Raw genomic sequence first — 12,725 nt, 5'->3', positions numbered from 1 at the left:
TCTCACCGAATTTTGACTTCCAAAATCTAAGGAACAAAACAAAAATCATTTAAGAAACTTAGTAAATTGTTAGAAATGTTAAGCATGATTTCAACAACGAGCAGATTAAAAATTTTAAACATTAAATTTCACGCAAGAACAGCTGTCAGAGTAAAACACAGATATTTGCATTACTTGTTTGCTTCGAAGAGAATATGCAAATACACAAGAGAGCAATCTTTTTTCCAGTAGCTATCGTTTTTGCAAAATATTTGTTGAATTTAATGTAGTGCAATACTATTGAAAAGGCACATATACACATGCAAAAAGTGGAATGTGTCAACAAGCGGCAGCAATCCGGGTGACAGTAACTGTATTGAGATCACGGCTTATGGTGTGAGTATTTGGTGAGAGCGTGCGTGTATATTGTGACACATTGTTTTTTGAAAGGACAGAACACTCGCTGTTGTTGCAATGCAACCTGTTGGCCACAAATAACGGGGTCATAACACACAATGAATGGCATGTAATGAAAAACCAAGAACTTTCCGTGCGAATTTTATATTGCAAATACACGTTTTTGTGTTTTAAATATTTTTATGTTTTTTTTTGTGTATAGATTGCAAGCAATTTTTGCAGCAACTGAAAGCTTATCAATACTGCCCTCATTGTTGACAAACGTCAAATGCAAGCTTTCAACTTGGTTTATTCACAGTTTATATCGCTGGCTATTGGCAGATGCACTCATTCGCTTAACGCACTGCCATTAAACGGTTTTTGTAAGCGCAGTTTTTCCGTCAAGCACATTTTATTTTATGCTTTGAGCAATCGCGACGGTCATTGTTTACTATTTGGTGATCGTTGACGTGAGACGGCATATCTTTGACAATTTTATTGCATTTCAAAAGTGCAAACTGTTTGCGAACCAATAAAAAGCTTTAGTGTGAAAGTAGCAACAGTGCAATAAAATGGTAAGATTTATAGTAATAGAAGACTCAAACTAAATAGTAGATAATTTTCAAAAGTCTGCCAAATTGTACCGAATAGCTTACAATGGGGTTTGAAAAAGCAATAGAAATTTATTATAATAAGTACATGAACTAAAAGTATAGGAAATGGTAAATGTTCACCCCTTTCAGTAAAAAAAATTGCAGCAGCAATTTAAACGATCCTTTTAGCTTGACCTTAGTCAATAACATTTCCGATTAACTGGGCATAATTTACACATTCTAATTGTGTTATAATTATTTTTATAATTTCGCTTTTGTACAATTTGCCAATATGTTTACTGAATTGTTTATATAGCCGGGAAAAATTGAAAGATATTAATATTGCAATGAAGTTTGTAACACTTGGGGAAATGTCTGAGATCTCATAAAGTAGTAGTGGGTAGTCGAAAAAGTATTTTCGTATTTCTAATCAAACTTCAAATTATTCTTTTTATATATTTATACTAATAAATAAATAATCAAATATGTACCATTTTGGTAGATCACTTTTTGCCATTTTTCCGCTAGAGACATTATTCTGTCAAGGTAAAATTTTCATCAGTGTAAATGGAAATTTCCAGAACGGAATCGAGCTAACCATTGTCGTGCTACCCGAATTGATATAGCATCGTCTCCGTAAACTTCACAAATTTCTTTGGTGGCTTGCGTGGCATTCTTCCCTTTTTATGCAAAATTTTCAAAAAAAAAGCGAATGTCTTAATTTTTTTCACTCATTTTGGAACAGCTGTAACTTTTTTTCAACCTCCCCGTATTTAATTTTTTTGTTAAATGAAGCTTAAAATCTCAGCTTTCCAGCACTATATGGTATGACACAATGTGATTGGTAGCACTGGAGATATCTATTGACAAAATACGAAAAGACTTTTTCGACTACCAATATACACCCTGTCAGGAAAGTATCGGGAATTCTTCATTTGCCCCTCTCATCTCCCGCCTATATGGAAGACAGGTAAAGTTTGTTTTTCCTAGCTTGGTACTACTGTCCGTAATTATGATGACAAAAATTAGCGCGACTGTCAACCAGTGTGTTTGCAGCAGCTGGTTATGTCAGTCGACCTCAGTAGTTTTTGTCGAATTTTACATTGACCGAGAATATTGATCAACCTATTTGTGTTAAATTTTGTGTTGCGAACGTATTTTCGTGTGCCGATCGATACATTGAAAATATTGCAAAAGGCAACATGCTCTATCAAAAACGCGCACTTACGAATGGTACAGAGCATTCAAGGATGGTCGGGAGACCGTCGAAGACACGCCTCGTTCTGGAGGACCTTCAACGAGTGTGCCCGTTGATAACGTTGAAAAAGTAAAGGAAATTGTTGCCGAAAATCGCCATGTGAGCTTGAGAGAGATTGCCCATAAATTGGAGATGTCACACGAGAGCATACGTACGATCATGCATGAAAAATTGGGCATGCAACGCGTTGCTGCAAGACCTGTTCCGATAGAGCGGAATTTCCTTCAGAAAAGGTATCGAGAGCAGGTAGCTACAGACATGTTCATGAAACGCATAATTACTGGTGACGAGACATGAGTCTACGAATATGACTCACTTACGAACCAGCAATCATCCGAATGGCAGCCCAAAGGCGCACCAAAGAAGATCGAAAGTGAAGGTAATGCTTATTGTTTCCTTCGATATTCGTGGTGTCGTCCACTGTGAATACGTTCCAACTGGTCAAACCATCAACAAAGAGTATTATTTTGGTGTTATGAGGCGCTTACGAGACGCTAACCGTTGTAAACGTCCGAGTTTGTGGGTTAACAATTCGTGGATTCTTCATCATGATAACGCACTATTGCTCAAAACCATCATTGTGAATGAATTTTTGGCCAAACACTCAACAAATATTATTGAGAAAGCACCGTATTCACCTGATATGGCTCCCTGTGCCTTTTTTTATTCTCCACGCTGAAATATCCACTTCGGAGAACACGCTTCGACTCAATTGAAGACATCAAAACAAATTCGACGCGAGAGCTGAAGGCCATCCCGGAAAGTGCCTATAAAAATGTTTTGACGTTGGCACCTGTGCATTGCTTCAAATAGATATAACTTTGAAGACGATAAAATAAATTTGGATGTTGATTGAAGAATTTCTGTTTTATTTATAAGTTTCCGATAGTTTCTTGACGAAACGCATGTAATCGAAAATTTCAATGAAATTAGAGTTAGGTTCTCGTATAGCAACTTTTTCGTATGTGAAGCTTCGGAGTACTGAAGTCTTAAATAACACTACAATCATTTATATCACCCATTTAGACATTCCGGCTAATTGGCAGTTTCCTGGGAAGAAAGGATGTGTGCAATTGTGCTTATACTATAATAGGTTGTCAAAAAAGTCTTGCGATATTTTCGCTAGTTGGCGCTGAAAGCGCATAGTTCTAGTTTTATTCGTCGCATCGGGTCATGCTATATCTTTTTGGAAAGCTCATTTCACGCGCTAACACGTGCTTGATTGATTGTCGTTTCTTTTAAGTCGTTCGTGAGTTATAGCGTCGCAAACAAGGAGCAAAATAAAGAGAAAATACGGCATATTTTACAGTACTACTACGATAAAGGCAAAAATGCATCTCAAGCCGCCAATAAAATTTGTGCAGTTTATGGACCCGATACAGTTTCCATTTCCACCGCACAACGATGGTTTCAACGTTTTCGTTCTGGTGTAGAGGTGGTCGAAGATGCGCCACGCTCCGGAAGGCCTGTCGTCGAAAATTGCGATAAAATCGCTGAATTGGTCGAAAGAGACCGGCATAGTAGCAGCCGTAGCATCGGTCAAGAGCTGGGCATGAGTCATCAAAAATTCATTTCAATTTCAAAAAATTCAATACAAATGGACTTTTTTGACAACCCTTTACAAACAGAGAGACTTGTTTCTTATTGTTCCAGTTGGCTTTTGTGTGTTAAAATCTTCGTGGCAAATTTAATAAAACCCTATTCTGGGTATAACTAAGTGCGAAATGTGCTAAAAATGTTTAGCAGTGAAATAAAAAAATATATTTTTGGTGTGAACTTCTATAATTTTCATTAATGTGAGTTCCGAGCTTGCATCATCTTCTTCACGAGTTCGGCTATTCTATGTAGGATTAATATTGTTAATCAAAGCCACACGCAAATCATATCTAACTTTCCAATGATTTCTGGCCTAGTTTTTAATTGTGAGTACCACAGACACCACTGCTTGTATAAATAAAAAAACTGCATAAAATAGAGTGCAAAAGCGATTTCTTGAATTCTCTTTATTTGAAACGCATTTGGTTCAAAATGATTTCATTGTAATATATCTTTTAGAAGATAAGCAGTTAACGACAATTCTAAATGTTCGATTCATCACACTGCAAACAAGAATGGCGACTTTCTGAATTTTTGCAATAAGTGGTTTACAAAATTTCGTTGGCAAAAACTAAATTTTTTAGGTAATGACCCAATATATACAAATTTTTAATCATTTACAAACCATATCTTTGCTTTTGCGGACCACTTCGTGTGGTTTTGAATGTCATATGGGTTCTTACTAGTACTCGTGGGACAAAACGCATGTAATCGAAGAATTTGGGCTGAGAAGATTTAAATTGAAATAGGCGGTTCAAAAGCAAGTGTGTGAAAAATCTAAAATAATTAATTTAAAAAATTGTTTGGACAGATTTTCTTTTGTCTTCGTGAATGGATATCTAAAAGTGTTAGTTCGACGTGAAAGAAGCTTGGATGCACCTTTTTTGAATTGACCAGGGTTATTTTCAAAGTGAAGAAAGTCAGTTCAAGTGTGGACGCATATTAGTAAAAGTAATAATAACAAGTGAGGAAGGGCTAAGTGAGAATGTAACCGAACATTTTATACTCTCGCAAACAAAAGTGATATACTGGATTTTTGTATATATTTTATCATATATTGGTAGTCGAAAAAGTCTTTTCGTATTTTGTCAATAGATGTCGTTGCAGTCAATACGAGTTACACATGGATGTGCTGAAGTTGTGCTCCAAGACTTACTCGACCACACTACTATAAGACTTTGTCTTTATATTGAGGACATTCTTCAAAACTGCACGTTAGCCGAATTAGAGAATCTTGAAATTATTTAAAAGAGAAGTTGCATATCACCAACATATTTCAGAGATCTTTGCAATTGCATATAGCTGACACCAAAAAGTTTTGTTTCAAAATCCCACACCCTCATCTAAATCGTTTCAGCCGCCCAATTCAAATTCGATTTGTGCATGAAACTGTCAACGTCACAAAAGAAGGGTTATTATACGTAGATAATCAGACAAAACGATTGCTAGTGACTAAAATACCCAATCCAAAAGGAGATATTTTCGTGCGACATATATTGCTTCCAACAATGTTTGACTCGAAAGTTTGCAATGCGGCTATCGATATCACCTCTACCATGAGATGTTACATATGTACTTATGTGGGAAAACGTCAAAAGATTTCAATAACTTTGAAAGTACTAATGAGGAAGAACCCAAGTCTTTATAATTAGGTCTGTCAATTCTCCACGCTCGAGTCCGTTTATTTGAAATCACCACATTACACTTGCATATAAATTACCTCTGAAGAAATGGCAAGTCCGAACCACAGAAGAGAAAAAAATTGTGAAAGAAAATAAGAAAAGTATCCAAAAAGCATACAGGGAAAGGACTAGACTATTAATAGATATGCCAAAAGCTGATTTCGAAAATTCCAATTCGCGAAACACATCCCGAAGATTCTTCAACGTCAACGAAGCAAAAGCCAACGCTTCTTGAGTGAAACTGTAGGGCTTTTCGAGTCAAAGGAACCGGAGGCCCACGTCCACACTGAAGCAGGGTTGTCTGAACATTCTGATGAATCAGAATAGATTTTTTAACAACACACACGAGGGCATTCTAATTTTCTTTATTATTATTTTATTTTATCATTTTATTTTGTTATATAGCATTATTATATTCATTTATGCATTTGCATTCATTTTCATTCATAAAATCACTTTAAATAATTTTGTACGGTTGTGTTGCGGTTACAAATGTTTTTTGGTATCTACTACACAGATGCAATGCCAACAGTATTAAAAATAATTTCGTAAAGTTTTATTGAAAAATCTCCTTTTACGACAATTTACGCGGATACAATTTTAAATTAAGTGAAATTCCAATATTTAGCTCGAGCTCAGTTTCTGTAATTTAAAAGAAATAAAAATTTTCTGGCAGCAAAATGACAGTGGTGCTATTGGTTATGCCAGAAATCCAGCAAGCGACGCTGTAAAAAGTTATGAAATGACAGTGAGGTTACATAAAGGGCAGTTAAATAAAAACACGAAACTCAAAAAAGAGAAAAATCGCGAATAAAAAGGAAATAAAATGAAATTGATCACCAGCCGTGATTAATTGTATTTTCCGTTTATCCATTGACCCACAGTTAAAGAGTTTGCCCATAAATCAACGACTTTTTGGTCCATTCAAACCTACATATATTATAGGTTACTTTGTATATATCTGCACACATTTAAGTAATTACTTCTTTTTTATTTACACAGTAATGCACACAGTTTATACAGCTGTGACTGCTACGTGGGAAGTTAAAAAGTTTGTTTATACGTTTTACTCATAGTCTTTTTTATTTGTCCCGGCCATATTATATTGATAGTATGAGAGTCTCCAGTTTAGCTTATAATACTATTATATATCTAAAACTTTTGGGTTTAAACACAGCGTTTCCTTATGTTATATGTAAATATAAAAAAATTGTTGTTTATATTTGTTTGTTTTCTTTGTTTCAAAACCTTGTTCTAATTTCTAATCCACAAAGCAATTGAATATTATTTTAAATGCACACAAAATATTATATATCTAAAACGCTGGTATCCCACTAATTATGTTACAGATGAATCTATCAATTCCGAAAATATCATCCGGTTCTGTTCTCATCGTGACTTTTTTATGGGTTAGATAGGTAGGTGAGTAGAAGTGGGCCATTTTGATGCATTACTGGAAACCTCTTCCTACCATTTTTTGCATTCAATGAAACGAGTTACATGCTTCTTGTTAAACGCCATTCAAGGTTATCCGATTGATTCCAAGTGTTCTACTATATGTCAGTTTGGTGATAGAGCTGGACACTCACAGAAAGATTTCATCTGTTCTGAGCTATTTGTTGAAAATACTTATAAAGCTTTCACTTGATCGTTTTTAGCAGGCGTGGTTGTAACTCTGCCTTGAATTGGAATCCAGGTTATGGATAGAAGCAGAGTTGCCCTGCCAGTAAGCATATATTCTTCTATCTGGTTAGTCTGGAAATAATCAGTGGCGATGAGAAAGCCAAAAATATCGCCAGGATATCAATGTATATAACGGGTGATCCAAGTAGTGGTACTTTTTTCAATAGTCCTCTTTTGACAGATAATGTGTGACTCGTGTCAAGCCGTCATATTATTTTTGTTCAGTATTGTTTGGCATTTAAATTATGGAAAGACTTAAACCTGAACAACGTTTACAAATTGTACAACTTTTTTACGAAAGTTCACGTTCTATAAAGCATGCATGCTCTATAAAGCTTTACGCACTTCGCTCAGCCATTGAAGTTAAGATAATCGGCCTACTGAGCATACTATTCGCAACATCATCACCCATCTTGAGTCCAGTCCAGTTGAGTCCAGCATTCAGTATTAGTTAGAATAGACTGCGTCCAGCACGCAGTGATGAAAATATAACAGCCGTAGCTGAGAGTGTACACGAAGACCGCGGAGAATCGATTCGGCGCAATCCGTATTGACGTACGACTTGGCGCATTTTACGTCGAGATCTTAAATTGAAAACGTACAAAAATACAATTTGTGCAAGAACCGAAGCCGCTCGACCTTCCCACTCAACATCGCTTCGCTCTATGAGCTCTTGAAAAGTTCCAAGAAGATGCGACGTTTTCATGCCAAATTTTGTTCAGCGATGAGGCCCATTTCTGGCTCAATGCGTATGTAAACAAGCAAGCTTGGCTAATTTGTGACGAAAAGCAAACTGAAGAGACCAACCAGAAAAAAACAGTGGTTTGATGTGGTTGGTGGACCGGTGAAATGAACTGTATGTATTTTTCAAAAAGGATGCAGGTGAGAACGTTACCGTCAATGGCACCGTTATCGCGCCATGATAACCGACTGTTTAATGCCTGAAATTGAAGCTCGTGACCTTGGCTACCTGTGATTTCAAAAGACGGCGGCACTTCCCACACATCGCATCAATCAATAAATTTACTGAGAGAACACTTCGGTGAGTAGATAATTTCACATTTTTGGGCCGGATCGATGTGCTCGAACGAGTCATCGAAAATTAGACTCAACGGATGAACCATTTGAGACGTAGCCACGGCCAACATTTGAAAGAGATAATCTCCAAAAAATAATTGCCAAAGAATGTTATTTTGAATGATAATATGATAATTCTTTAAAAAAGTAGGAAGCCTCTAAATGGATCACCCTTTACTTCCGTTTTGTATCCTCCTATAGTTATTGAATAGAGCATGACAGGTGTTTTCTTGTCTGGTACTTCCGTTTGAAAAATGCCAGCTGAGTTGAGAAAGATGTGTTTGTTAAATAGAGCGTGTCAGGCCTTCTCTATGCCTTGTACTTCCGCTTGAAAGATGTTAGCTGAGTTGGGAAAAATGTCAAGAACCTTGAAGTATACAAATATGAGATATATTTTAATATCAGACTTTATAGTAGAGTAAATTTTATTTTCTGAAAAACCTTAAATGACCTTTTATAATTAAAATAGTTGCTTCTAATAGCAAGTTTATCTAGTATTATGTATTACTGCAAATGAGTTTGTCTTATATACATATGTTAAAAAAAGGATTATATAACATTTAAAATCACAACTCATAGTCATTAAGAGATGACGATGCAATAAAATTTGCAAAAATTCAAAAGGTGTGGCTTAAATAAGTTGGCACTTTGATCTACTATGACGCCTCGCTGGAGCGTTCGTTCCAGAATGTTCCAATATGTAGAGCTATGTTAATTACTTTTAAGGAACTCAGAAATCATTGTGAGGAATGCTAAATACAGTCGACTCTCGTTAATTCAAACCTGCGATAATTCGAACCTCTCTATAATTCAAAGTTATCACGAGTTCCCTACTAAATCTCTTTATATTTCGAACTAAATCAATACACTTTCATACACTTGGTAATTCGAACGAAAAAATCATTGCTATTTAACAAAACGACGCGTTAATTCGAACTCATCAGCGTCCAACACTCGACAATTCAAAGTTGCAGAGAGAAGAGGCGGAAAGATTGTAAGTACATTTTGCGACAAGTTCAAACTTGTATCAAGATACACGAGCCTTTGTTTTTGTTATGATTAGTTTGACTATTTCACGCACACACTTCTCACGAATTGGTTTGTTTAGTTATTCACTTACTGTTACTCTTTCGTTGGTATGCAGATTAAAAGTTAGCGTTACTTATGAGCCCTAGAAAGTACAAATGTTTGACGATTGCTGAAAAGAAAAAGTTAATCGAAAAAGTAGAAGAAGGTGAGAAGAAGAGTGATGTTGCAAAAGAATTTAAGATTCCTCTGAGTACTCTCTCAACAATAATAAAGCACAATTAATGCTTCTCAAACTGCTGGAGTACGGAAAAGAACTACTAAAGGTGAATTTCCTCGTCTGGAAGAAAGCCTGGTCATTTGGCTAAGACAGTGTAGAGGACAAAAAGTGTCTATTAGCGGGAACTTGTTGAAGGAAGCATCTAAGCATCAAAAACTTTGCGGCAAGTGAAGGGTGGCTTACAAATTTCAAAAAGAAAAATGGATTTGTTTTTAAAAAAGTTTGTGGGGAAAGTGCAAGTGTTGATGTTGAAGACGTTCTATCGCAAAGAAATTATTAAGATCGTTTTAGAATCTCTCGACAAACAGCTAGCTGCAAATAACACGGTTCTGACAGCTATTTTACTAATTGACAAAACATGGAGAGCTGTAACACCCCTAACGATTCTCAACTGCTTCAAAAAATCCGGTTTCTTAAAAGAAAATCAAGAAAATCTTCCAATACTTATAGATGATGAAGAACCAGCAATAGAACCATTAGTTGAAATCAGCGGTGTGTGCTTTTCTCATTTTGTTCAAGTGGATGAAGATGTTGCTGTCTCAGGTTCACTAACCGATGGCGAAATTTTATCTGCGACAGATACGCAAAGTAACGATGAAGAAGAGGACGATACATCGGAACCTTTGGCAGAGGTGTCAGTTAAGGAAGCAAGATCCTCATTTGATACCTTACAAAGCTTCTGTCTACAAAACGAAAGTGATGAAAAGGCATTTCAGGCACTTTTTCTCTTAAAAAAAGTTATTGAGCAGTGTGAGCCGCAGAATTGTGCTTTAAAGCAAACCAGTATAATAAAGTTCTTTCGAAAGATTAATTAATTCACATTACGAAAACTTGTATGTACACGAATGTACCTCTTAATTCTTGTCATTTTTATATTAATAAATAAAAATTAACCAACACTTAATACTTCGAAGTTTTATTTATTTTCTCTCACAAATTTCGAACCATTTGATATTTCAAACACTCGATAATTCGCAATATTTCAAGAGTCCCTAGAGTTTCGAATTAACGAGAGTCGACTGTATTTGGAGATTATATTAGTGCACTGTTTCAAAGAGTCCGGAGATTTAATCTTGCCTTTGAATTTAATTAGCTTAAAGAATCGTGTATAATGAGGAGTAAGTATTCAGAAAAAATGAGTAGAAAATAAAAAGCATTACTCCAGTATTATATTGAATTTGTATATGCTGATAAATAAAATTGAACAAACCAATTTTAATTTAATTTCGGAATCACATTTACAAAAAATTTGAAAATTCTTAAAGTATTAAAAATGCAAATAAAATTCAGACATTCTGTGTATTCATATCACCACTTGTTACGTAACAACCTGTGACATTTTATATTGAGTATTGACAAAGAGGCATTAAATAAGTGTTAATCCAATAAATGTTCCTCAATTTATTATATAAAATAGAGAAAAAGTAAACAAAGCTGATTTTTTGCACAATATTGTATCTCTTTAAATAGCGGTAATAGCATTAGTGGTCAGCACTTTTGATTTGGTTTTTGCATTTATTTTATTCAATAGTTGAGTGGTTTTACATTTTAATTAATTTGACTGATTTTAATAAAAGCTTCAGTGGTCATTTTGACTTTAATTACAATTTAAATGTGGCATCGAGTAGAAAAGTGTTGCGCTTCATTATTCAACAATGCGTTTTTATTTAGCTGATTTATATATACTGGCACAAAAAAAAATTAATGGTTTAATTTAGATTGCTTGCAATTTTAATGATAACATTTAAACAATGATGAACGTCAGAAAGTAAAATACAAAAAAAGACACTTTCAGCTATGGAAAGTGTGTATAAGTCTTTTAGTTTTTGTTTTTATTTTGGGTTTTACTTGCTTACAAATTGTCAGTGGTTTTCCTTACAAAAGTTGTTTGGAGCCCAGTCAGATAGAATAACTCACTTCACTTCACATTACACTTAAAAACTAAGTTCTTATTCAGAACGGATCGGTACATTTCTTGAATTAGTTCTTTCGTAATTCGGCTGCATTGTTGCTATAATACTTTTCATAGGTGCATTGCTTAAAGCATCAAAAAGTATAAAAAGATCTTTATTATGATTAAGATCAATCGGTTTGTGTGGCAACTATATACCATATGTCCGATGTGAATAATTTATTTGAAGATTGTGCCGCTGTCTGGGACAACAGTCTACGCATAATTTTGTAAAGATAATTTGTCAAATGAAAGAGTTTTCCACACAAGGACTTGATTTTTATCAGTCTGTTTGTATGGCAATGATATGCTATAAAGGTCCCATCTGAACATTAACTATGTTTGGAGATTGTTGCGCTCTCTTGGAAAATAAATTCTGCCAAATTTTGTGAAAACAACTTGCTTTCCGTTCAAGATTTTGATTTTGGTTGGTCAGTTTGTATGTTAGCTATGTATGTGCTGTAATGTTCCGATATCAGCGATTCTGAAAAATGAGCAGATACAAGGGAAGAAAACAACGTGTACAAAATTTCAAATCGATTTAAGAGTAGTTACACAGACAGGAATTACATGGATTTCACGGCTTCGAAAAATCTATTTTTTACTGTCTTATTTAATTCTATAATATAATATCTTCTTAGGTAAATCCGGATAACAGTTTTGGAGATATTTTTTTCTTTTTTACCTTACATGATTCTGATATCATCGACCTCAACACCCGCGCCGTTAGCTCTGCTTTCTCCAGACTGGACAAGGAAGCAAAGCAAATGGGTCTGGTAGTGAACGAGGGCAAGACGAAATATCTCCTGTCATCAAACAAACAGTCGTCGCACTCGCGACTTGGCTCTTACGTCACTGTTGACAGTCATAACTTTGAAGTTGTAGATAGTTTCATATATTTGGGAACCAGTGTAAACACCACCAACAATGTCAGCCTGGAAATTCAACGAAGGATAACTCTTGTCAACAGGTGCTACTTTGGACTGAGTAGGCAATTGAGAAGCAAAGTCCTCTCTCGACGAACCAAAACCAAACTCTATAAGTCACTCATTATTCCCGTCCTGCTATATGGTGCAGAGGCTTCGACGATGACAACAACTGATGAGTCGACGTTGAGAGTTTTCGAGAGAAAAGTTCTGCGAATAATTTATGGTCCTTTGCGCGTTGGCCATGGGGAATATCGCATTCGATGGAACGATGATAG

This window comes from Bactrocera neohumeralis, chromosome 6 (assembly GCF_024586455.1).
Source record: "Bactrocera neohumeralis isolate Rockhampton chromosome 6, APGP_CSIRO_Bneo_wtdbg2-racon-allhic-juicebox.fasta_v2, whole genome shotgun sequence".
NCBI lineage: Eukaryota > Metazoa > Arthropoda > Insecta > Diptera > Tephritidae > Bactrocera > Bactrocera neohumeralis.
Note: the sequence above shows the minus strand (reverse complement) of the source record.